This window comes from Lytechinus variegatus, chromosome 4 (assembly GCF_018143015.1).
Source record: "Lytechinus variegatus isolate NC3 chromosome 4, Lvar_3.0, whole genome shotgun sequence".
Taxonomy (NCBI): Eukaryota; Metazoa; Echinodermata; class Echinoidea; order Temnopleuroida; family Toxopneustidae; genus Lytechinus; species Lytechinus variegatus.
In genome coordinates, this window is record NC_054743.1 from 61,887,295 (window position 1) to 61,911,575 (window position 24,281).

At 36.7% G+C, this 24,281-nt stretch overlaps 1 long non-coding RNA gene, 1 other non-coding gene and 1 pseudogene across 2 annotated transcripts; 2 read left to right on the forward strand and 1 right to left on the reverse strand.

The window, feature by feature from the left end:
- Window positions 1-5,016: 5,016 nt before the first annotated feature.
- On the forward strand, window positions 5,017-6,503 carry LOC121412786 (annotated as a pseudogene).
- Window positions 6,504-11,987: 5,484 nt separating this feature from the next.
- TRNAY-GUA lies at window positions 11,988-12,076 on the reverse strand. Its single transcript is given in 2 exon segments — window positions 11,988-12,023; window positions 12,040-12,076. It is a non-coding gene; the product is annotated as a tRNA-Tyr (tRNA).
- Window positions 12,077-19,011: 6,935 nt separating this feature from the next.
- Window positions 19,012-22,961, forward strand: LOC121412787. The gene is made up of 3 exons (XR_005969674.1): window positions 19,012-19,052; window positions 22,288-22,407; window positions 22,947-22,961. It is a non-coding gene; the product is annotated as an uncharacterized LOC121412787 (long non-coding RNA).
- Window positions 22,962-24,281: the final 1,320 nt, after the last annotated feature.

Here is a 24,281-nt window from a genome sequence, read left to right on the forward strand (position 1 = left end):
TACCACAGAAGTCTACTTCTTTTCAACAGAAAATCACCTTTTTAATAAAGAAAGTTTGATAAAATGAATATATAGGAGTGATTTTAAAGTCAAATGAAAATTTATATGTGAAAATCTGATCAATATGTTTATTCATGCATGAGAGCAAAAAAAAGATATCACGTTTTTAAGTAGAATGACGAATTGTTAAAGCAACACTGAAAAAACACTGATTTAGCACCAGCCCGAATCTAGATATATCCACACCAGAGAAATGTATAAACAACAAGAGTTTTGTTTTGGTCTAACACCAGATTGGTGATTGTACAACACCAATTAGTATCAAAACAGCATCGGTTTGATACCAAACTGGTGTTGTTTCAATACTTTTCTGATGTGGACATAATATTTTTTCATTTATGCTCTTGTTCAGCTATTTTCCGTGTTTATATTGTTTTCATTTTGAGGTTTTTGGGGGGAATTTGTTGAATGTCTCGGTTGAATGGATGCATGGGCGGAAATCTGTCCCTAAAGGTAGGGGGACCAGGGCCTGGAAATTTGGCAGCAAAAAAAAAAGAAGAAAAAAGGGTTATCACCCAAAATGCTCATATCCAGAAACATGCCCTTTAACTATGGGAAGACGATCAAATACCCGTCCGTATTCCCCCCCCCGAAAAAAAAAAGATCGTGCCATTGAAATGAAGATTGAACAGTAAATGAAACCATATTTCCTATTGTTAGTTTACACGAAATACTCCACGAACTGAGGTGTGTTATCCAGAGGTTTTTTTTTTCTTTTCTGGTAGACGGCTGAAACATTGAAAAAAAAAACGAAAATCATAAATTGATATTCCCTTTCATGTCGAATACAATACCGTTTACTTGTTCATTTTTGGGAGACAGTACTTGAGACAGTCTAGTCTTATTCGGGAAAACTACTATTCGTCATAAAAAGGGGACCAATCAGTGAGCGTAATCATTGTTACTGACATGTGGAAAATGTGGGTTCTTGACGGTTCGCTGCATGATCTGCATAAAAATACATTGCATTCTCAATTGAACAATGCTTCCAGTGTCAAACGTCCTACTACCAATGAGTCCATACCCCTTTAAAAAGGATATGAATGCAATTTTTGATAAACATTCCGAGACTGATTTTGTTAGAATGCTATCAGTGATCCAGGAGTAGAGTTCTCTCATACAAATCTACATAAGTTATGATTGTACAACCTAATGGTGATGATTTAACTCGATCTTGTATTCTTAACATACCTGGAAATTATTTCATAATGTAAGCACATTAATTATAAAGACGTATTTTTTTATTTACACCACTGCTGCTCCGCCAAAATATTGAAAAACTCTACAGAAGCGGCTCGCGCAAGAGTCTAACACGTTGCCACCGTATCGTCGTACACATCTCCTTGATTTCGTTTATAATAACTTAGTCATCATTCAACATGTTCAAAGCAAACTTTATGATTTCAATATAGATATATAGCTTTTTAAAAGTGTTTAGTTTGTTGGGAACTAATCCGCTTGCATTTCATATCAATTCTATATGTGTAGGAATCGTATGAGCATTTTGTTCGCGGTTATGGCACCTCCAAACAGTCAGATGCATGAAACAACTTGGGTTCTTAGCCGCAGCTAGACTAGATTTATTTTCTTCGTCTAAATTTTTCACCTTTCTGATCTTCAGCACTCACCCTCTCTCGTTCTCTCCAGGTGATTCTCCTTTTTGTATTTGGGCGAAAGTGGCATCTGCATAACTCAAAAGACCTTTATTTTGTTGTCATTTATTTAGGCACATTTTGTCGATGAATTTTGTCAGTATTTATTGATTTGCACACCTTAATAATTTTGTTTTTCTCTAGCTATTTACAAAGCACATAGGGACTGCTTCTGCAGTGATAGGCGCTCTAGAAATATGATTTTATATTATTATTATTATCATAAATATTATTATTGTTATTATCATTTTTATTATTCATTATGCATGTATGGCTGAGTTGGAACAATTGGTGCTACCAAATTTTCATTTTCATGAGCAAATAACGATCTTGAGAGGGACTTTCACGGCTATCTATTCTGAAAACAAATTTCATAACTTTGTTCGGTACAGGGACGTGTTCAGACTAGGATCACACGTCCGATCGAGGCTATTATTTCTGCTGGCGAATTCGAAATTGGTTCAAAGGGAATCTGGGCAGAATTTTATTTAAAAGGCAGGAGAAATTAGATTTGTTACATTTACTTATTGCTCTAGTGATTGTTTGAAGATAAAATCAGACATTTTTAATTACATGTACTTAATTTTAAACTGCCTATTTATATATACTGATGATTACAGCAGTTTTCTTTTCTGGGCGAAGTGTTAAGGAGGAAGCCCTACAAAATAAACTTGCAAGATAAGTTTGTTGAAAACCTGACTGATATATTTCGTAAGAAAATACGTTTTTAGACAGTATCCCATTGATTTATCACATATATATGCATTTTAGTGCACACTCTTGTGATTTCTTTGCTCCTTTTTCTCATTGTGCATAATGCTTTTAGCATGTTTAGGGCCTTTGGCAGCCATTTTGAATATCAAAATACAACATACATCACATACATGGCATATTAATAATATATTTCGTTAAGAATTAAGTTTTTAGTCAGTATTCCACTCGTTTAATCTTCATAATAAGCATTTTAGCGATCATTGTGAATTTTTTGGCTCCCATTGCCATTGTATAAGCAATACTGTTTGGGCCAGTGGCGGTGATTTTAGATATCAAAATACAGGAATGTTCCCATAAATGACATGAAAAACGATCTGGCTAGTAATGATGATTTACATATATTACTTCGTTCATACATCGCGATTTTTTGCAGTTTGGTGCTTATTTTTGTGAAAAATAGTTTTCCCTATTCATATTGTATATAATAGAGTATGCAAAGGCCTATGGCGGCCATTTTGAATATCATGAAAATAAATATTTTGTCAAAAATTATTTTTTTAGAGAGTATTTCACTTCTGCCACTTAATTTCATAGCCAATGTGCGGACATTTTTATGATTTTCATGGGTAATTTGCATATTTTGGCGACCATATTGGATTTTGCCAATTTGCGGAAAATTCTCAAGGTTTTACGAGTGGCATCATTCAGATTCGTAATCAGCACCCTCGAATTTACAAGAAAAAACATCAAAAAATATTGTATATATAAAAAAACAAGGTTACGCCTCTTCTGTCCTGGACTACACATACTTTGCAAGTTGCATGCAAATCCCTCAGAAACGAACTATATTGAACTGACCAAAGACCCGTGTGTGCTTGAGCGCTATGGTGGGCATTGGAGGGTGCGTGTGGTGGTGGATGAAAGTGTGACTGTGTGCTTGAATGTTAGACTAATGTTTATATGCGTAGGGGAAGGCGGGGTAAGATGTGACACTTTTTGCATTTTGCATGTTAGAATTGATATGACTAATGATAATGTAGTATTAAGTACCTTGCCTTTAAATTTGATTCTAGGGAAATATTGTTCACCTATATATAACTTTCTACCCCCACACTCATGACACAGAAAGTCATTATGACCTTTGAAAAAAACGATGTCAAATGGATCAACTTGCCCCATCTTTGGAGTAAGTTGTGCCACCTTCTGGGGTAAGCTGAGCAACAAAAACTATGTACAAAATGTATGCGGGAAGAACCGGCATGTCAATTTTTTATTTAAAGTCTTTTCACTTGCTAATTTTCTATAAATACTAACATCCTCTAAAAGTAAAAGAATTGTTATGTAAATTTGCTCCGTTCTGCCTGCATATCAATGGCTTTTTTAGGATTTGTTGTCGTTTTTGTTATTATACATTACCATACGAGTTACCATGGCTCAACTTGCCCCATATTTGGCTGGTACATATTATCCCACTCCCAACTTAATGCGATATTTTCACATCCACACATTTCTCATGCATCCATCATCTGCCTTTGTAAAGCAGTTTTAAGAACTGAACAGGCCTACCCTGCAGTATAAAATAAATAAAACAAAATAAATAAATAAATAAATAAATAAAAAGACTATGTCAAGAATGAGAATCCATACCTGGAATAAAAATATTGTTTTTTATATCTTTATTATATTTAAAGACGTGTGTGAGTAAAAAAAAACATTGATCTTTTTCACACCCTTTTTTACTTTTTTGGCTGAAATTTGTATTTTTCCCTCTAAAAAAGTACTCTTTGTTCAAAACTTTAAAGCAGTATTGTGGGGTTCAGGGTTATGTAATTGGTGATCAATGCAAGACACCACCACAATGTCTGACTCATTCATTATTGGCCTGGGGATGGTGGCTCAACTTACCCCTATGCTCAATTTACCCCGCCTTCCCCTATTTACATTAAAGGTAAATTGAGCATGAACTCTCCTTTCTTGTCTTCATCATGCAGAGAAAACCGGAATCTCAACTTCTCCAGAGACTGTTGGTGACTTGGTGTGGCCTTGGATCTTCCATCGCAGCACATTTTAAACTCAAATGGACAGTTGCAGTCTCCATGATTTTCAAACATATTCTATGAATCAACAACCAAACCCGACATAGCCAGTTCTGGACAGGGGTTCTGAATCAGAGATCATCTACTGCAAGTTTTGTCAAATCGGACCAACGTCACGATTTCTACAAGTTGAAAACTCAAGAGTTAGACGAACTCCGAACCCTTTGGAACAATTTAGGTTCAATTTCTGCAAGATTCATCCCTTTGTATACGGGTATGGTGGAACATGCTTATGTTTACTTGTTGAACTAATACTAACATACTTTTGCACTTATACTATAAAACAAATTATGTTCGCAACCCAGTAATATTCGATTTAGAAATTTTCTAAGAACGTCTTTAAGAGTTTGAATCATATGTAAGGTTGCTATTGGCATTATTCTAGGTTGTTCAAGAAATAACGTTGGCAAATTCAAAACGCCAAATGCTTACAACAATATGATTACGGTTGGATTGCAAAGTTTGGTAATTTCCATTATTACATCTAAATGTGAGTCTGTATCTCAACTACAGGGGCAAAACGTAACTTTACACTTCCCATACCCTTGTAACACCACGGGAGTCACGTTACAACAATCAACTAGACGTCCCTTTTTTAGGTCTACTTCTGGGTCAGGTGCATTAATACGATCATACTTTTCACTTGTACTAGAAAAATAGCTCCATGCCAGTACCATTCGATCTAGAAATTTTCAAAAAACTTTTTTATTTTGATTGTTTTTTGTGAATCATCTGTAATTTTGTTATTCCTATTATTCTACATTGTTGTTAAAGAAATAACGTCGTCAAATTCAAAATGCCAAATGATTACAAAAATATGTTTACGGTTGGATTGTCTTGTTTCATAATTCTCATTGCATTAGGTTTATCTAGCTGTGAGTCTGAGCATAAAATACAGGGACAAAACGTAACCTTACACTTCCCATACCCATGTGACACCACAGACGTCACATTACAGCAATCAAATAGACGTCCCTTTTACATGTCTACGCTTGGGTCAGGCTTGTTTCTGCTGCACTTAGATCAGGTCAAAAGATTCACAGTTTATGATGGAAATAACTCTGATTCTTGCTTTGTGGATCTGATGATAAGTAATCTAATGGGAGATGATCAAGGCACATACATTTTGTTTGTATACAAGGATGGTGAGATACAAGTGGATAACACTCATCAAATTTATTTGAAGGTATACCATCCCCCTGGTAAGGCGTCATGTGTCGTGGGTGATATGTTGGGTGGCGACTGGGTCTCGCTAGACTGTCAAGCCAATGCAGGGAGTCTACCCGGGAAAATTGAGTGTTACCAGAACGGTGTTTGGATGCCTTCATTGGCCGGCCCTACTGAAACGGATATATATTGAAACAGTCCATTCTCATCAGACAATCGGGGCCAGTATTTTGCTGCTCATCTCTGATTCATGAAGACACAAAGAGGTGCGAATGTAAAGACACTAGCCACTATCTGTCCGATGGCGAATACCAAGATCCTTGTCCTACTCCCAGTCCTACCTTTCCTGAAAGTACAACAATGCTGATTCCCTCCACTTTCACTGAAAACAATCAAAGTGACAATTCTTTGGTGACTGTGACACCATCTTTTCCCATAAAGATAGATAAATGCGACGACAACTTGATCATTGGTCTAGCTGCATTGCTCTTTTCTAATATGATTATGGTCCCATACATAATATACAATCGCGCCTGCAAGAAGAACAATAACAGCAAGAGCAGTAGCGATCCACCAGACAACCATAATACTATATCACTTCTCATAGGACATGAAAGGGATAGTGGCCCAAACAAGGAAAAAAACGGAAACCCATTTAAAAATTCGTTTTACACGTACTACACAACCCTCTAAAGACAGCTGTGGAAAAGGGCAGAGAGCATTTGGGGTGATTCTACACTGTTTTTTTTTTCTCTCGTGGTGGGGTTAAATTGATTTCTTATTTCCTTCACTTCAATGACGATGTAGAAAAATTCGTGTGAAAAAAAAGAATCTCGAGTATTCCAACATATTGAAATATTCCTTTGGACCAGGGTTAATGAAATCCGCTCCGAAATGAAATCACTTTAAAAGAGAAATGATTGATTGTGGCAGCAGAAAATGAATCACACTTTATAATCCTAATACTCATTCTGAGTCTTTTTAGAGCCCGAGTGCACCCTGACAAGAGGGCAAATACCGATTAAAAAAAGTAAGTCCCCCTAAATCAAATTGCTGTAACTTTTGAACGAAATCATGTTGAGATGTGATATTTGGTAGGTGGTTTTCTACACTCATTAAGCAACTCCTGGAGGAAAATGAGATCGATCGGTTGAGTCATGCATGAGTAATTAAAGATTGAATTAAAAATGACCATATTTGAAAGTCACAAGAGTCGTTTTTCAGATTGTGCAAATACAAAGTTTGGCAAAAGTTGTTTTTAGGTGAATTTTATGGTGTTAATGCTGTTTTACTATCCATCATTTAGCCACTCCACACACAATTTTTATATCGTATGTTCATGGTTGAGTGAACACAATATTGCAGAGGCCACGGAAGCGAGGGTGGGGGGGCTGTTGGCCCCCATTTTTTTCCAAAAGCATGTACAAAAATGTAAAAATTACCATACGATTGTGATTATTTGCATGGTCAGCCCCCCCCCCACTTTTGACTCAGTCCCCCCCCCCCAAGTTGAAAACTGTTTCGCAGCCCAGTATTGTGACGCATCATCATAAGGGTTTATGGTAGTACCCTCTACAACTTGTTAGATTATGTTAAAATTTGAAAATCTTGGTGCCTCCTCCGATAATATGCCCCTCCCCCATTTTAAAATTCTGGATCCACCGCTGATTCGTCCATATATTCAGCTGATCCTGAGAAATTGTTAAAAAAATACATATATGCAGTAAAAAGAGTATTCATTTCTAAGTTTTCGAATGTGCTCGCTCAACCATGAAAATGTAAGTTCGGAAAGTGTGTGGTGATATAAATGATGGATGATAAAAACAAAAGCAATTAAAGTCACATTTGAAACCGAAATTGCCCCTAATATTCACTTTATTACCATTTAAAATGAGTCTGTGACATTAAAAATACCAATTTTACACAAAACAAATCGATTTCATTTTTGCACAGAATTCTGCCCATAGGTTGATAAACATTACTGCCAAATTGACATTGCTAAAGACAGCCTCGAAAAAAAGTTCCACCATATTGAATAAGGGGTTACTTATTCTTAAACATTTGCATCCATAATGCACACAAGCCTATGGAAAGGAAGTCAAAATTTTAACAAATACGAAATGATGGTTTGTTTCATGGACGGTTTTTGTTACTTCTACCAACAGTTATTTCATGAAACTTCGCACTTGGCTTTAGAGTATTACTATCCAAAAGGCGCGCACACCAAAATAACAATTCGATACGGCACAGAGTGGGGCCAAGGCCTTGAACTTTCTTCTCATTTTCATAATCATTCTCATAATTTTCGAATATTGTGTGCTCACTGATTCATTTAACTTCGGGATTTTCATAAAAAAATCAAATCCAATGAACCATGCAAGGAGATTTGTAACAGATATCCATAGTTATAAATTACATTTTTTCCAATAACGTAAAAAAGAGCTAATCACATTCCACAAGTTCATCCAAGCGTGAATGTTTAATTAAACGCATTTGAATCATTGAAGCATGTTAATTAGTCATGAACATAAAGAAAAAGCTGATAAAAGATCAGTTTCAGTTACCAAAAACAAACAATACCTGCCTATCACATTTGAAATTCGTATTTTTTGTTTTCAATGAATGTTCATTGAACCGTGAAACGTTGAATATTGTTGAAAATACTCTTATAAAAATAACTGTCACCATATTCTATCATTTTTATTGATTAAAATGTGTAAAAAACCCAATTATAGCAAATCTGGATTTGTGTTTATTCAACCGTGAAATTTAGCCAAAAAAGTCGTATGGTCTTTTAGAAAGTACCTTTTACAAGCCTTCTGACTATTTTTCATGGTGGGAATGTGGAATCAATTCCAATAAAATGGAATCAAAGTCATGATATTTAACTTGTGACTTTTGAAAAGTGAAATTTTTGCCTTCTGACGGTTCTCACTGAAGCATAACGTAAAATATGTAAATAATATTTACTCAGAGGGTATCTTATAAAATTACCTACACGCTCATGTTAAAATAAAAATATCAAAAACTCGCATTGGTTCGAAATTATTGATGTTTGTTCAAGGGAGACTTACTTTTTTGTTGTGTATATATATATATATATGGGGGGAGATGCCTGTCTGTGTGTGTGTGTGTGTGTAGCAAATGGTTAACACTTCTTTTCATGCCAAACTTTCGACCTTTTTAGCGGGTCTCCATCAAGGCTTTTGGGATAAAAAAAAAACAAAAGTAATAAGCACGAAAATACATTATAAATGTATAGATATGTATGTATGTATATATATATGTACCTATATATATATATATATATATATATATATATATATATATATATATGTATATATATATATATATGTATATATATATATAATATATATATATATATATATATATATATGTATATATATATATATATATATATGTATATATGTATATACATATATGTATATATATCAACAGCACTAGCTTTGTATCAAAGCAATAGCTTTGATCCAGCTGAGGCATGGCGGCTTGTCATTGTTCAAAACCCAACTTCACCCGACAAAGGAAATTATAATTGGTATGGTGTCGAAAATCTGTCTATCTGACGGTCAATTGGATCAGGGTCGCCCGAACCACTAACCCGTCTCTGTGGTCTAGTGGTTAAGGCACCGGCGTTCAAAGCTGGGGGCCCGGGTTCGATTCCCGGCAGAGACATTTTTCGGCATCACCAATTTTTCCAAAAGGGTAGATAGCTCTGGGGAACCTTGATTTAAGCTACGCCTACCATTGTTCTCTTCATCCATTTCTTTACACAATATTAAAAATAAAAGAGTTGCCAAAGCTGTTGTACATGTATAGCTTCACACACATTTGTATACTTTCTCCCATACGTGTACTGTATCAAAGCACTAGCTTTTTATCAAAGCAATAGCTTTGATCCAGCTGAGGCATGGCGGCTTGTCATTGTTCAAAACCCAACTTCACCCGACAAAGGAAATTATAATTGGTATGGTGTCGAAAATCTGTCTATCTGACGGTCAATTGGATCAGGGTCGCCTTAACAACTAACCCGTCTCTGTGGTCTAGTGGTTAAGGCACCGGCGTTCAAAGCTGGGGGCCCGGTTCGATTCCCGGCAGAGACATTTTTTCGGCATCACCAATTTTTCCAAAAGGGTAGATAGCTCTGGGGAACCTTGATTTAAGCTACGCCTACCATTGTTCTCTTCATCCATTTCTTAACACAATATATATATATATATATATATATATATTATATATATATATATATATATATATATATATATATATAGGTTATGTATAAGTTCGTTATCCAAAATTGAATGTTTATGTTGAGGCAGGCTTGTATGTATCGTCGATCTATCTAGATTTATAATCGTTCAAATATGAAAATGAGTAAGTTGAAATACATGTATACCTTAACACAAACTTGGATGTGTTTTTTTTTTACTTTTGCCATAGTGGGAATTTTGTGCCTGTAAGCCCACTTAAATTAAATGCATCTATTATTTCTGTTTCATCAATTTCTCCTCATCGATAATCATTGCAGGTATACGGTGTTGTAAAATATGTATGGTATACTTGCATTATCTTAACAAAATCATAGCAGATACTTATATCTATCAATTACATATATTTTTTGACAAATGTATTTATTCAACATTTTACATTTTGAAGTGCTTGATGTGTCATGTTTCCGTATCATCAACGTATAATGGATTTTTACTGAATACTTGCGACCTATTTTCCGAGTATGTTGTACAGAATACGAAATATTGTACGAGAAATAAATTCAGCTTTAACTTTGAAAAAATCTCGTATACCGTCTTCTGTTTCGTATTTCTTATACATTTTTTTAAGAAATGCCACAAAAATCTCTTTTCTTTTCAGAAAAATATAGATTTTATATTATAAATTTGAAAGAGTGATTTTACACTCCAAATCAAGTTCAGGTAAGGAAATCACCTTTTAGAGCAGGATGGGTGACAGTCGTAATGACTTCTTTATTTTCATTTATCACATATATTTCATTTTAATTATTTGAGTATAAAAATTCGTGAAGAAATTTGTGTACATGCATTGATTTCTTATGTTATAAAAATGATGATTATGGGTCAGATGCATTAAAAGTAGCTATTGCTTTTCCAGACTTTTGCTTGGCTTTTGCTAGATTCCGTATTCCTAAAAATGAACGAGCAAATGCTTTTGCTAGTAACTTCAAGCAATCGTTAAAGGCCTGGTCACACCGCCCGAGTGTTGTTGGAGCGGTAGGGAGAGGGGCTCGAATTTCGCTTACAAAATTGGGAAAAAATAAAAAAACAAAAATTGAAAACAATATAAAAACAATCGAAATCGAAAATGGTGAATGGGAGCGAGCGGTGATGATTTTTTTTTTCTCTCCGCTCCACGACCGCTCCAATAACGCTCGGGCGGTGTGACCATGCCTTAACTGACTGCTAGCATTTCCTTGACGATTAAGCTATTGCTAAAAATCGTATACATGCATAAATCCGACATAAAACATTTCGCTTGTACGTTGCATTAAGCACTTCTTTGGGTTGTTTCTTTCAAGTTTCGTCGGAGCAGCTTGAGCGATCGCAATTGAAAATCTTGTTTAAAACTTAGTGTAAAAGCAAACGATGATATGAATATTAAAAAAAATAATTAGATCGTACTTTCCAAACCCCAAACTTGGAAACAATATATGAGCTGTGTACCCTTGTGGAGCCGTGATAATTATGTTTAAACGCCGGGATATGTGCAAACAACGGTATATGTCCAAAATTTCGCCGGGATTTGTGCAAACAACGGAATTTGTGCGAACGCCACGCCGGGAAATGTGCAAATCTGTCAAAATTTATCAACGGCATCTGTGCAAACGTGACGACGGGATATGTGCAAATGAACAATTTTCACGGGAAAAGTGCAAACCTCCGGGATATGTGCAAATCACTGCATTTATCCATATAAAGGCTATTTCTCATGAAATGTTTCATAAAATTACTGTTAAAAATGAGAAACATGCCTGCATAAGGGAAAAGCTACAGTGATATCGGCAATGAAACGCTTTTCAGAGAGGCAGGGGGGGGGCACAACCTTAAATTGAAGACCCACTATCGTTTAATTGGAATAACATGGATGTAATGTAGTCTTTACCCTAGACCTTGTTGTATCAATAACAAAAAATCAAATTTAATACCTCACCGTCTAATTTTTATGGAATAAGTTGTTGTTGTTGTTTTAGCTTATACGACGCGTGTCATTCAGTAGTGAATATTTGCGCCAAAAAGAACCCACATCCACCGAGCCGGATTCGAACCAGCGACATAAGGTTAACAGTTGTCAATCATCTACAGTCCTCCGCTCTACCAACTGAGCTATCGGTGGTTACTGGGTTTAAAGTGTAGTCTTTACTCCAGACCGGGTGATTAAACAAATTCAAAATTATTTAAGCCCCGCCATCTTCCACTACTAAGACTCTGTTATAAAGAACGTGTATATAACGTATTCTCAATTCTCCAGACCCGTTTATTAAACAAATTTTTAAGACCCCACAGTCTCATTCCTGTGACATTTGATTAAAAAAACTTCAGAATTAAGACCCAAGACTAAGACTCCGTTATAAAGCAAGGGTACATATCGCAGTCTTTACTCCAGACCCGTTTTAAAAAATTATGTTATAATCTTCAAAAATAAGAACCTGTAAGAAAGCATGGATATAAGAGCACAGTCTTTACCCCAGACGCTGTATTTAAAAAAAAATAGGAGATCTTCAATTTGACGACCCCACCGTCTCATCTCTGTAAGAAAAAATGGATATAGAGTGTAGTCTTTACTCCAAACCTGGTGATTAAAAAAAACTTAAATACTAAGACCCCATCATCTTCCAAACTAATAGTATATAACAAAGCACGGGTACCTATAGCATAGCCTTTACTCCATACCCATTTATTAAAAAACTACACTGTACACCCACTGCATAATTACGCTGTATACCCATGTGCTACATTACAGGAACTTCGTATTGAAGATTGAAGTTTCGAAGATTCTTGATTTTTTTTTCAAATGACTGGGTCTGGAGAAAATAATAACTCTATATCCATATGCTTGATTACATGGCAATGGTTTAGAAGATGGTGAGGTCTAAGTTTTAAAGTTTATTTCTCTTTTTAACCACCGGGTTTTGAGTAAAGACTACGCTTAGCTAGTCCAGGTATAACGTTAATCCTGTTGTTTGGTAGAATATATATGGCCAAGACTGAGTATCAAAAAGTAGACTAATAACCTTCATCTTAGATGTTGTTTGAAGGTTTGCATGGTGGCATGTACAATTGCTGATGTGGTTTACGGTGCACCATGTGGAGTGTTATAGAAGCAGTGGATAGAAGAAGAGAAGGAAGTGGATTGGCGAGAAAGTGGAGGTTTGGGAATAGAGTATTCTTTCTTGAGAATAGTCCTGAAAAGGACTGTAAACCAGAAGGAATGTTGAGTGAGAACAGCTTGAGTAGTAGAGCTGATGAGATGCTGGCTTGCGTCGGCGAGTAGAGATGATGAGTAGTAGAGAGACTCGACGTTTCGGACAGGTTGACTGTCCGTCTTCAGGAGTGAGTGTTCGCTCGGCGTGCGGCGGTACTTATGGCGTGCGTGCGGACGTGGGGGAAAGCTCTAGGCCGGCGGTCACGGCGGGCTGACGTCGTAGGTGGCGCTCTGTGTGTGGGTCGGCGGTTTTGTAGGGTAAGGTCTTGTAGGGTAAGGTCGCATTGGGTCTGGAAAAGGAGACTACCAGCATGGGTCGGCAGAGCAAAATTGATAGGGGAGGGGAGTGCACAGCGAAAAAGGGCACTTCCTCTTTTGAAAAGGGCACTTGAAACAACATTTTTAAAAAAATAGCATATGTACCCTTGTAGGTTAATGAGCAAAATGATTGAGGGGGCAAACATGGCGTATAGGGCAAAATTTCTTTAAAGCTGCGAGCGAGCAAGCAAAATCATAGAAAAATAGGATTTGTGATAGATTTTGACATAGAGAACACTATCATATTTCACCACTTTTCTTTCCTTTTCTTGGTCTTGAAAACTTTTGGGGTCCATGGAACGAGGTCCATTTCTTAGGGGGCAATTGCCCTCCCTCGGCTCAGATGCCCCTGCATAAAAGAAAGGACGCTAATTGCAAATACATCTACCTTATATTAGTAAATTGGACATTTGAACCAACCAGAAGAGAATGGGCATTTATCAGAATATTCATATGGGGCATTTGATCAAAGGTGAAAATGTACACACTACAGAAGAAGAATTTCTCTCTGAAATGGGGCAACTAAACCCTATCTAGGCCGGGGTATTTTTAGAGTTCATATGGCCGGGGGGGGCTCCCAGGCCCCCCCCCCCCCTGGAGATCTCGGCCGTCGACCGCGCGATCGCACCGAAAATTGGCACGCATGTTGTCTGTGATATAATCTACAAATTGTATAGTAATTTATTTCATGCAAATCGTTATTACGTAATTATGCTAATTTATGCGTAATAAGTATGCGAAATCATACTTTTTCCTCTAACTCCATAAATAAAGCTCCAAATGTTCTACTTTTTGGCATAGAAACCCTTTGTGATGTTCTTAGCAAGTGTACATGAAAAAATTGTGATATCAGATCAATTTCTTATGTATTATATTGTTTTTTGCAATTTCTTATGTATTTCTTTGTTTTTGGACTTTTGTTTTTCATTGTTTTTTCAATGAAATTCGTTGGGGACTCTTCTAAGATCATAAACAGCATAAAATACATACATTTAGGCCAGCAAAACTAAAAATAATCATATATTTATGATTTTTGGTTGAAAACACAATTTACTTTGTACACGAAATCACGTTTTTGAGCAATTTTTGGTCTGACATGCACTTACATAACATTGCGTAACTTCGGAACCACGTACCCGGGTGACGCAAATTGGTCTCAAAAGTTGCGCAAGACTTGGAAGTAAAATGTCAGCGAGCAGCGCGGTCAAAAAAATTTGCGCAGCGAAAATATCGCGCGACTCGTTGAAGGGGGGGGGCTCCGAGCCCCCCCCCCCCCCGGCCTAGATAGGGTTAACCCTATCTAGGCCGGGGTATTTTGGGAGTTCCTATGGCCGGGGGGGGCCTCCCAGGCCCTCCCTAAGATCTCGGCCGTCGACCGCGCGATCACGCCGAAAATTGGCACGCGGGTTGCCTGGGGCATAATCAACAAGATTGTATAGAAATTTATTTCATTCAAATCGCTATTAAATGATTATGCTAATTTATGCGTAATTAGTATGCGAAATCATACTTTTTCCTCTAACTCCCTAAATAAAGCTCCAAATGTACTAATTTTTGGTATAGAAACTCTTTGTGGTGTCCTTAGCAAGTGTACATGAAAAAAATTGTGATATCAAATCATTTTCTTATGTATTATATTGTTTTTGCAATTTCTTATGTATTTCTTTTTTTGGACCTTTTGTTTTTCATTGTTTTTTCAATGAAATTTGTTGGGGACTCTTCTGTGATCATAAAAAGCAAAAAATTAATACATATAGACTAGCAAAACTAAAATGGAAACACAATTTGCATTGACTTTGTACACGAAATCACGTTTTTGAGCAATTTTCGGTCTGACATGCACTTACATAATGTTGCGTAATTTCGGAACCACGTACCCGGGTGACGCAAAATTGGTCTCAAAAGTTGCGCAAGACTTGAAAGTAAAAAGTCAGCGAGCGGCGCGGTCAAAAAATTTTGCACGGCGAAAATATCGCGCGATTCGTTGAGGGGGGCCTCCGAGGCCCCCCCCCCCCGGCCTAGGTAGGGTTAAAGGGGTGAGAGGAACATTTTAAAAGGATTTTTATTATTTAAATATGCACTTTAAAGATAAATTCCAGTTTTGGTAACGATCTCAAAATGACTTTTTACAGAATCTAATATAATGACCACCCAAGTGTCTGTTTGTATGAATAAAAAATATGTGCCAAAGGACTCTTGAAGAAATTGTGTAATTGCTGAGAAATCAGCAAAATAAGCGCGGATTCGGTCACTTCCGTCGGGTCTTTATTCCATCAATTATAATACACTGTCCCACGTGTGCCTATCTGTGTTGGTTATCTTCAGTGTCAACATTTTTCAGCGTAGATTTCAAGATTTCACAAAGTTCAGTTTATGTAACTGTACCAGATCTAGATCCTCGATGATATGCTGACAATTAAGCCTGGTTTTACAGACTTTGTCATGAAATCAGTGTTTACTGCAACTACTGGCATTTCTCTTTAAGAAGTCATAAGAAAGCGAAATAAGGAAAACGGGCAATGATAGGGCATGAAAAGAGCGGTTTTAAGGAATGGAAACTTATCTGAAACTTATATTTATATAAAGGTAAAGAGGCACACTTTAACACATAGAACGGGTCTTCCTAAGATGAAAGGGGCAAAGTTCTTGGGTTCAAAGGGAAAACTGTTTAGTGCTTCAAAAAGTGGGGGCACTGTGAACCCCCTGCCCTCCCTTATAAAAATCGCCAATGGTATTTGAATGGTGCCGAATGGTAGTTGAATGGTAATCTGAATGGTAAATGGTACGCGAATGGTATTTAAGTGGTGTTTCAATGGTAAGTTCTTAATGGTAATTGGTAGTTTATTTAATGGTAAATGGTATACCATATACCGAATGGTGTTTCAGTGGTATGTGACTAATGATATGATTGGTATGATGAATGGTATACCATTTACCCAATGGTGTCTCAGTGGTATTCAATGGTGCTCAGTGGTATGTGCTTGTAATGGTATGATTGGTATGATGAATAGTATACCATACATCCAATGGTGTCTCAGTGGTATACAATGGTGTCTCAGTGGTATTCAATGGTGTCTCAGTAGTATGTGCCTGTAATGGTATGATTGGTATGATCAATGGTATACCATACACCAATGGTGTCTCAGTGGTATACAATGGTGCTCAGTAGTATATGCCTCTAATGGTATGACTGGTATAATGAATGGTATACCATGCACCAATGGTGTCTCAGTGGTATACAATGGTGTCTCAGTGGTATTCAATGGTGTCTCAGTAGTATGTGTCTTTGATGGTATGACTGCATAGTATACCATGATATACCCAATGGTGTCTCAGTGGTATACAATGGTGTCTCAGTGGTATTCAATGGTGTCTCAGTGGTATGTGCTTGTAATGGTATGATTGGTATGATGAATAGTATACCATACATCCAATGGTGTCTCAGTGGTATACAATGGTATCTCAGTGGTATTCAATAGTGTCTCAGTAGTATATGCATCTAATGGTATGACTGGTATAATGAATGGTATACCATGCACCAATGGTGTCTTAGTGGTATACAATGGTGTCTCAGTGGTATTCAATTGTGTCTCTATAATGGTATGACTGGTATGATGAATTGTATACCATATACCCAATGGTGTCTCAGTGGTGTCAAATGGTGCTGAGTAGTATGTGCCTCTAATGGTATGACTGCATGGTATACCATTATATACCCAATGGTGTCTCAGTAGTATGTGCCTCTATAATGGTATGATTGGTATCAATATGGTGTCTTAGTAGTATGTGCCTAGTGGTATATAATATAATCATGTTGGATAATTGTAAAGCTATAGTGGCTTAGTGGTGTTTGCCTAATGAATGCCATTTGTGTTAATGCTGAATGATATGCCCAATTGCATTACCCATTAACATAATTCCGAAGATTTAAAGAAAATATGTCAAAGATTAAAAGGTATTTAGAGTTAATTAAATATTTGACCTGTGACTTTTATGCGAGCAGCTTCCCCAAATCAAGTGTAATCGCTCATGATTGTAAACATGGTCTCTTGCATTCTTTTAAATTGTCTTTGTCCTTATTAAGTAAAAGGTCTATATGTGTTTAAATATTATTGATCCAGTGGTTATGATACAATATTATAAATTTGTTATATTTTACAATTGTACATAAATTTAAATCTGATGCAATGGGTGCATGCAAAAATAAAATCAATCGGTCAATGAAATCTTTTTTGATAAAAAGGGTTTTAATTTTTAATTAATAAGTTTTATTCTATTTTTATAATCATTTTGCTTGTTTATGGCCGCTTTTTATAAAAAGAACTATATATTTAGTGTTCCAAGAAGATATTTGCAATCAATCCCAAAATTCGATCAGATGCAAATTTACAGGTGATGATACATTAAGTTTATCTAGAACATATCAATTTGGATTTTTTTATGGATCAGTTGCAAGTTTGCAATGAAAAGTATGACTCTCATGATTTTGGAGTCTGAAATTGATTTGAGTTCGATTGCTTCGATTGCAAGTTTCTTGCAATGCCCCATATTTTGCTCAAAATGAATTCACTGTTGGTTGTCTTGGTCCCCAACCTCTATCAAATTCCCATCCGCAAACCCTGATTTGGTCTGTCTGCAACGTCAAAAGCCCCATCTGACCCATTTGTACGCTATTATAGCTGCTTCCAATCATGAATTATTTCACCCTTTTTTTACAAATGATATTTCCAAAATTCTAATTCTATTTTAGGCTCTAAATATTCTTTCCCACTTGTGGACGGCGTTTATAAAGAGGAGAGCTATTCTATAGGCCGACATTACTTGACTGAAATGATTTATCCACATATGGTCTTGCTCCCTCACCCCTATCAAAATTCCCTGCCGCCATACAGGGTATAGTACAATGTAACAGAAAAGAAATCTACTGAATGAAATCTCAATTTCAATTATTACAAAAGCAAATTAAAAGGGAAGAGGAGTGAGTAAAAAATATATATATAAAGGGGAAAAAACAAGAAAAGAAAAAAGGCAAAGAAGAAAAGAAAGATTAACAGAAAAGAAAAAAGACAACGAAAATAAAAAAGAAAATAACAGAGAGAACAGGAAAAAAAAGTGAAGGGATCGAAAACTTTTTTCATAGATTCCAAGATCCAAGGAAAACAGTGGCATGCACTCACGCCATCATGGTTTCCAACCCAGAATCAATCGAGAGGAAAAAAAGACACCCCTGATTTGGTTTTAATTCACCCCCCCCCCCCCCACCCATATCGGGATGTGTATTTATCTTGGCGAAGAAGTCCCCTCCCCCCATATTTTGTCATAATTTATCCCCCCCCCCATATGCTTTGGCGAGAGGGGCCGCTTGGATGCTTGCCAGGTAGCTCTATTATACGTGTTGTTCTCGCACTACGCACGCGCGAACGTCTAACCGCCATTTGAAAAAGAAAACTCGATCTACCGGTACTACCGTTTTGCTGTTGATAAGTCCGTCGATAATTCATCAAAAACTAAAGGAACACGGGTCAGATTCGGACAGCGACTTCAAAGTCATTTGTAGAAGGCTATAACAGTAAGTTCTACAACAATTTTCTTTGATTTATTTCTCAAATTGTCTCAAAATGTTAGATGTCGTTGTACTGCCACGACATGCACGACCACTGCACTGCCACCGTCACTGCCCCGTTGGCGCTGGCCGCTGCTCTACGGGCCGGGACGTGGCTTTGACGATAGGGAGTGCTTATGGTTTATGCTTTGTATTGGCAGAGCTAAGATCGGCGAGCATTGAATAGTAATTCGCTCATATTGCCTGATGTTTATAGTCAATGTTTTACAAAAACCATCTCTGAATACATTGAATTCGTGAATGAATGATTTGTTAAATGTGGTATGGTTGGAACTACCCCTTATCGACCACCTAATCTTCTAAGCATCGTATCTGCGAAAATATTCATCAATTTTACCCAGTTTTCGTCTCATTTGTGCAGAAAATTAAGCAGATCAGATTCCCATGTTTCGCACGGCGACTCCGATTCGATCCGCGTATATATCGACGAACAACGAATACGACGATTTTACATTTGCTCATTTGCACCCATCTTTTGAAACCGACCACCCGCGATACACTAAGTTTACGGCCGATTCTTGTCGCGGTGGCGAAGAATTTTAACTCTTCCAAATCAGTTCTATGATGTCAACATGCTAAATGATCGTCTCACTACTTCCATTGCGAGCTCCGGTACATGATTCGACGATTGACGACGGAAATTTGTTCTAAAGCCGTTTCCTATCGGATTTCTTGGTTTTTCAGCGGGGTTTGGGTCTGGTCAATACAATTTTGATTAATTCTACTCAATTTATACTTTTTGTTGCTTCCTTTTTTCTCGTAAAATCAATTTTTACCGTTTCTATGGACACTGCGCCTACTCTCCCGCGCGTATCGTTTGTAATACGCAATAATTTTAACGCGCGCAAGGTGGTCGGTTTCAAAAGAGGTGGTCGATATGTGGTAGTCTCACCATACTAATGTCAAGACTGTCAAAGTTTTAATTGTGAATAAGACCGTTACTGCACATGTTAATTTACTGAAATTGAAAACTTGCCGACAAATATTGCTTTGAAATTAGGCCTATAATTTGTTGTTGTTGTTGATAGATGTTGGTAAATGAGATAAAATGGAGGTGAAACATGGTAAGGGTCCTAAAGTTTAAAAAATGATAAAGGCTACGCAGGTCTATAACTTTGCTACACTGTACACACCACTCATTGCACATACTATTTCAATGGTAAAATGTGCACTTTGTGTGTGGAACTGTGACTGGACGGAGTGACAAACGATTCCTATTCAATTTTTCAACAGAGGCTGCAATAAATATGCAGAGAAAACTGGCGCTAATGCAGTTTTGCACCGGCCGATTACCAGCATACCTCATCACCAAAACTTGTTCCCAAATGTCATGACAGGTCTCTCAGTCACATTTCGATGTTAATATACCCACCGTTTTTCAAAATATTGGGAATGGCTGTATTTAGTCTTCGATCTCGACGTCGTTGATCTAATCCGTAGACATCACTTCGCGGATCTCTCGGATTCGCCGTAATATTTATATGGACTGAAGTTAGCAACCAAATCATGCTAACATGTGGCAAACAAACTGCCAGCATGCCGCATGCGAATCTTTTGATCGCATAACTTCGGTCCATATCAACATGACGGCGAATCCAAGCGATCCGCAATATTTTAAAAAGTGGTGGGCATATTGTGTATTGATCTCAAAATGTGTGTAGACAATTCTGGTGGGGAGTTTTGCTTGAAGTTGCATGCACAACGAACAATTGTCCATAGACTGTGTACAACGGATAGATCGTCTCCGCACAGCGATTCGAAGACCGCTGATTGGTCAATAGCGCAGATCACGTCATGACCACGTGGTCCCAAAAATAATTCCTTTGGACTGCGTGCGGAAGTATCGATAACGATATCCGGTCATGTTGTGTACACGGTAAATGGTCTTGGTTCGTGATGGGATCGCTCCGGTATCGATCGAAAATTATCGAAACTGCAATTTCATGCATATTCACGCGACGCTCCGAAATCCGGAAGCCAATTGACTTTGTGCACGTTGCGATAGACTCTACAAATTCCAAGGAACACGATGACATATAGACGCTAATTCGTAAGATTTTGACGGAAAAGCAAGAAGTATTCAAAATTTGCTTACCTGTGCGGTATCGGTGAGAAAATAGATCCTCCGAGAATACCTTTCATAATTCATATAAAATATAGGAAAATTGAAATTCTAGGTCGATTTTGGTACGAGGTGATAGGGAATTGCACACTTGTTTTGGTGGAATTCTGTGTGGGGAAACAAAAGGCTTGCACTGCGCATGCTTACTATATTTTCATTCATAAATTGGTTCTCGGCAGTGGCTGGATGACGTCATGTAATAAGCAAAAATGTACACGACCGCTACGTTCACGCTCCGCTATCCGTTGTACACAATTGTTCACTGCGAGTTGGCTGGTGTAAAACTGCATTAGTGCCGGAGGGTATTCTTAGATCCTTTCATGGGGCTAGGCATATCAATTTTTAAAGTAAATTTTATCCTCTTTTAAAGTTAAGTTTGTCCTGTGATCACATTTTATCTGTTTTTATTTATTTACTGATCAAAACTTGCCTAAAAAACGTCTGGAGTTCATCCACTGGCATATGATTGTCCATGAACGGATCCATGATTTCTCAAAGGGGGTAGTGGGGCACATTTTCCCAAGGAAACTTTAAATAACAAGCAAACCAAAAAGGAGATCCTCTTGTATGAGACAATATTTTTAATATAAATATTTGCTGTAACTTTCGAAGGGGGGGGGGAGAACACTTGTGTAAGAAAGCCACATTTTTATCAAACACATCAACTATTGCTCTCAAGGTGGGGGCACAGGTCAAATGTGCCCACTTGGATCTGCTTCTGCGATTGTCAATACCAGAAAAATGGAATTTATGTCATCGATTACCCTCTTGAAAATTGCTGCTCTAGAAATTTGATTTCAGATGACATAGCTATTACTAGTATAAAGCATGCACAGTTATAATACAGCCTTGTCTGAACTACGCTGAAATACTATCACATTTCCTTATTTTTATCCTAAATTCTGGGCTGGTAATCAGAGGTCCATGAAAAATATCTTTAACATTGAAGTTCTAAGATCATTATTTTTCTATTACTATATTAGTATTCTATTTTTGTTTGTATCTGCACATACATGCAGATTTTACAACACTCAAATTGATTTTATTTCATTTTCAAAGTTTGGACGACGGATACACTGGATGATAAGGTAGATGATCCAGCCTTATCTTGGAATGACACGACGGGTGTTGAACACAGAAAACGTACCGTGTACAAGAAACAATTGGAGTTTATGAAAGGTAGGTGTGTAAGAATATTCTTCAGTAGAAAAAAATGCAAAGCTTCATGAGATAAAACAGATTGTATTCCTGCAGTGGCATAGCTGAAAAAAAAACCTTGTCAGGAATGGTAAAAAATCCTTAGAAAGGACAAATGTCATCCCTATTTAGAGGAGCACACGTCTTTTCTGACACCCCCCCCCCCAGAAAAAAATCAGTATGTTGGCTGAGGGGGGAAGGGTGGACACTTTTTCCCCCAGGTATTCATTTGTTGTGGTATTTGTCATCATTGGGGCAACCTCCCATTATATAATAGGTTATTGTCTACCCATCTATGGTTAAACATAAATTTATTTATCATATTTTACAAAATGTTTTGTTGATATTTGTTAATTGGTATCATTCAATTGAATGGTATAGTATACTGCAAATTTCTCAATATATAAAAAAATATATGAACTTCTAAAGAAAGCTTAGACACATGACAAGCATTCATATTTTGAACCCTTAGCTAATATACTGTCCTTTGCATTGTTTTCATCCAATATTTCTTATTACAGCTTCAAGGAATTAATCCTGCCGGGTACCCATTCACTTCATCTGGGTCTAGTGATGCACAGTGTGGATGAAATTCGGGCTGAAGGAAAACACACCATGGCTAGGACTCAAATTCACGACCCTCTGTTTGAAAGGTGAGAGTCAGAACCACTAGACCACGACGTTCCCAGCTGATGTCATATCCCCACTTGTTCTTTTGTATTTTATTACAAGAAGTCGCGCTAATTTACATTTTGTCCTCCGAGAACTATAAAAAATGGAGTGAAAATTTATTTCAAAGACATGTCCACCCTAACAAAAAAGTTGATTTGATTAAAAAGAGAAAAATCAAACATAAAAATCGGATGAAAAATAAGAAAGGTATGACATTTTTAAGTTTCGCTCAATTTCACTTAATAGTTACATGCACATCCAGGTCGGTACGCAAATGAGGGAACTGATGACATCACTCATTCACCTTTCTTTGTTTTTTTAAATATGAAATATTATAATTTTCTCCTCATTGTCCTATGAAATAAAGTTTTATTTTTATTTTTTATTGTCCAATCTGTAAAAAATTGAAATATTGTACAATTCAAACAATGAAAACCAAAACAAAAAGTGAGGGTCTTATTTTGCATCCGATTTAGATGAAATATTTTGCATGATGCTTGCCTGATTTTCTCTGTTGATTCAAAACAATCTTTTCTGTGGTGGACTAGACCTTTAATGTGAAGATATGCATTGCTGGAAATAATGATATGATACTTGGGACATATCATACATATATGTATGAAAATATGAAATAATTATTTCATTTTATAGAATAAGCCTAACAAATATTCCTGACGATCGTGTGTACATTGGGTTAATTTTTTACCAAAATGTTGTTAAATTTCAAATTCAATAACTTTGTTATTATCAGATTTTAATGAAATTTTCAGCATGATCCTTTTCTGATTCATTCTCTCCCTACCAAAATCTCCCCTTTTCTCATGCTTTCTTTCTATGGTCCCCTTCATTCTCCTTATAACTATGTTATATGTAAAGTGTAACCGGTCGTCCAACCAATTTGATTGAAGGGCTAGAGGTACTCGAGACTGAAAGCTATGTGATATAATTCAAAGTGTACATCAGACAAACAAAAAACACTGAAAATCTCTTCCAAATTTGTTTAGGATTAATAAAGTTTTGACGAATTAAAGTTGTTATTTTTTGCTAAAACTGTTCTCTGCAAGTCCTCATGAATATACAAGATCACAATTTATATATTTTTTGTATTATATGAATTTAAATTTTGTCCAAGCTCGGTTGTAAAAAATTACGATTGACTACTTATTTACTGTGTAAGACAAAAT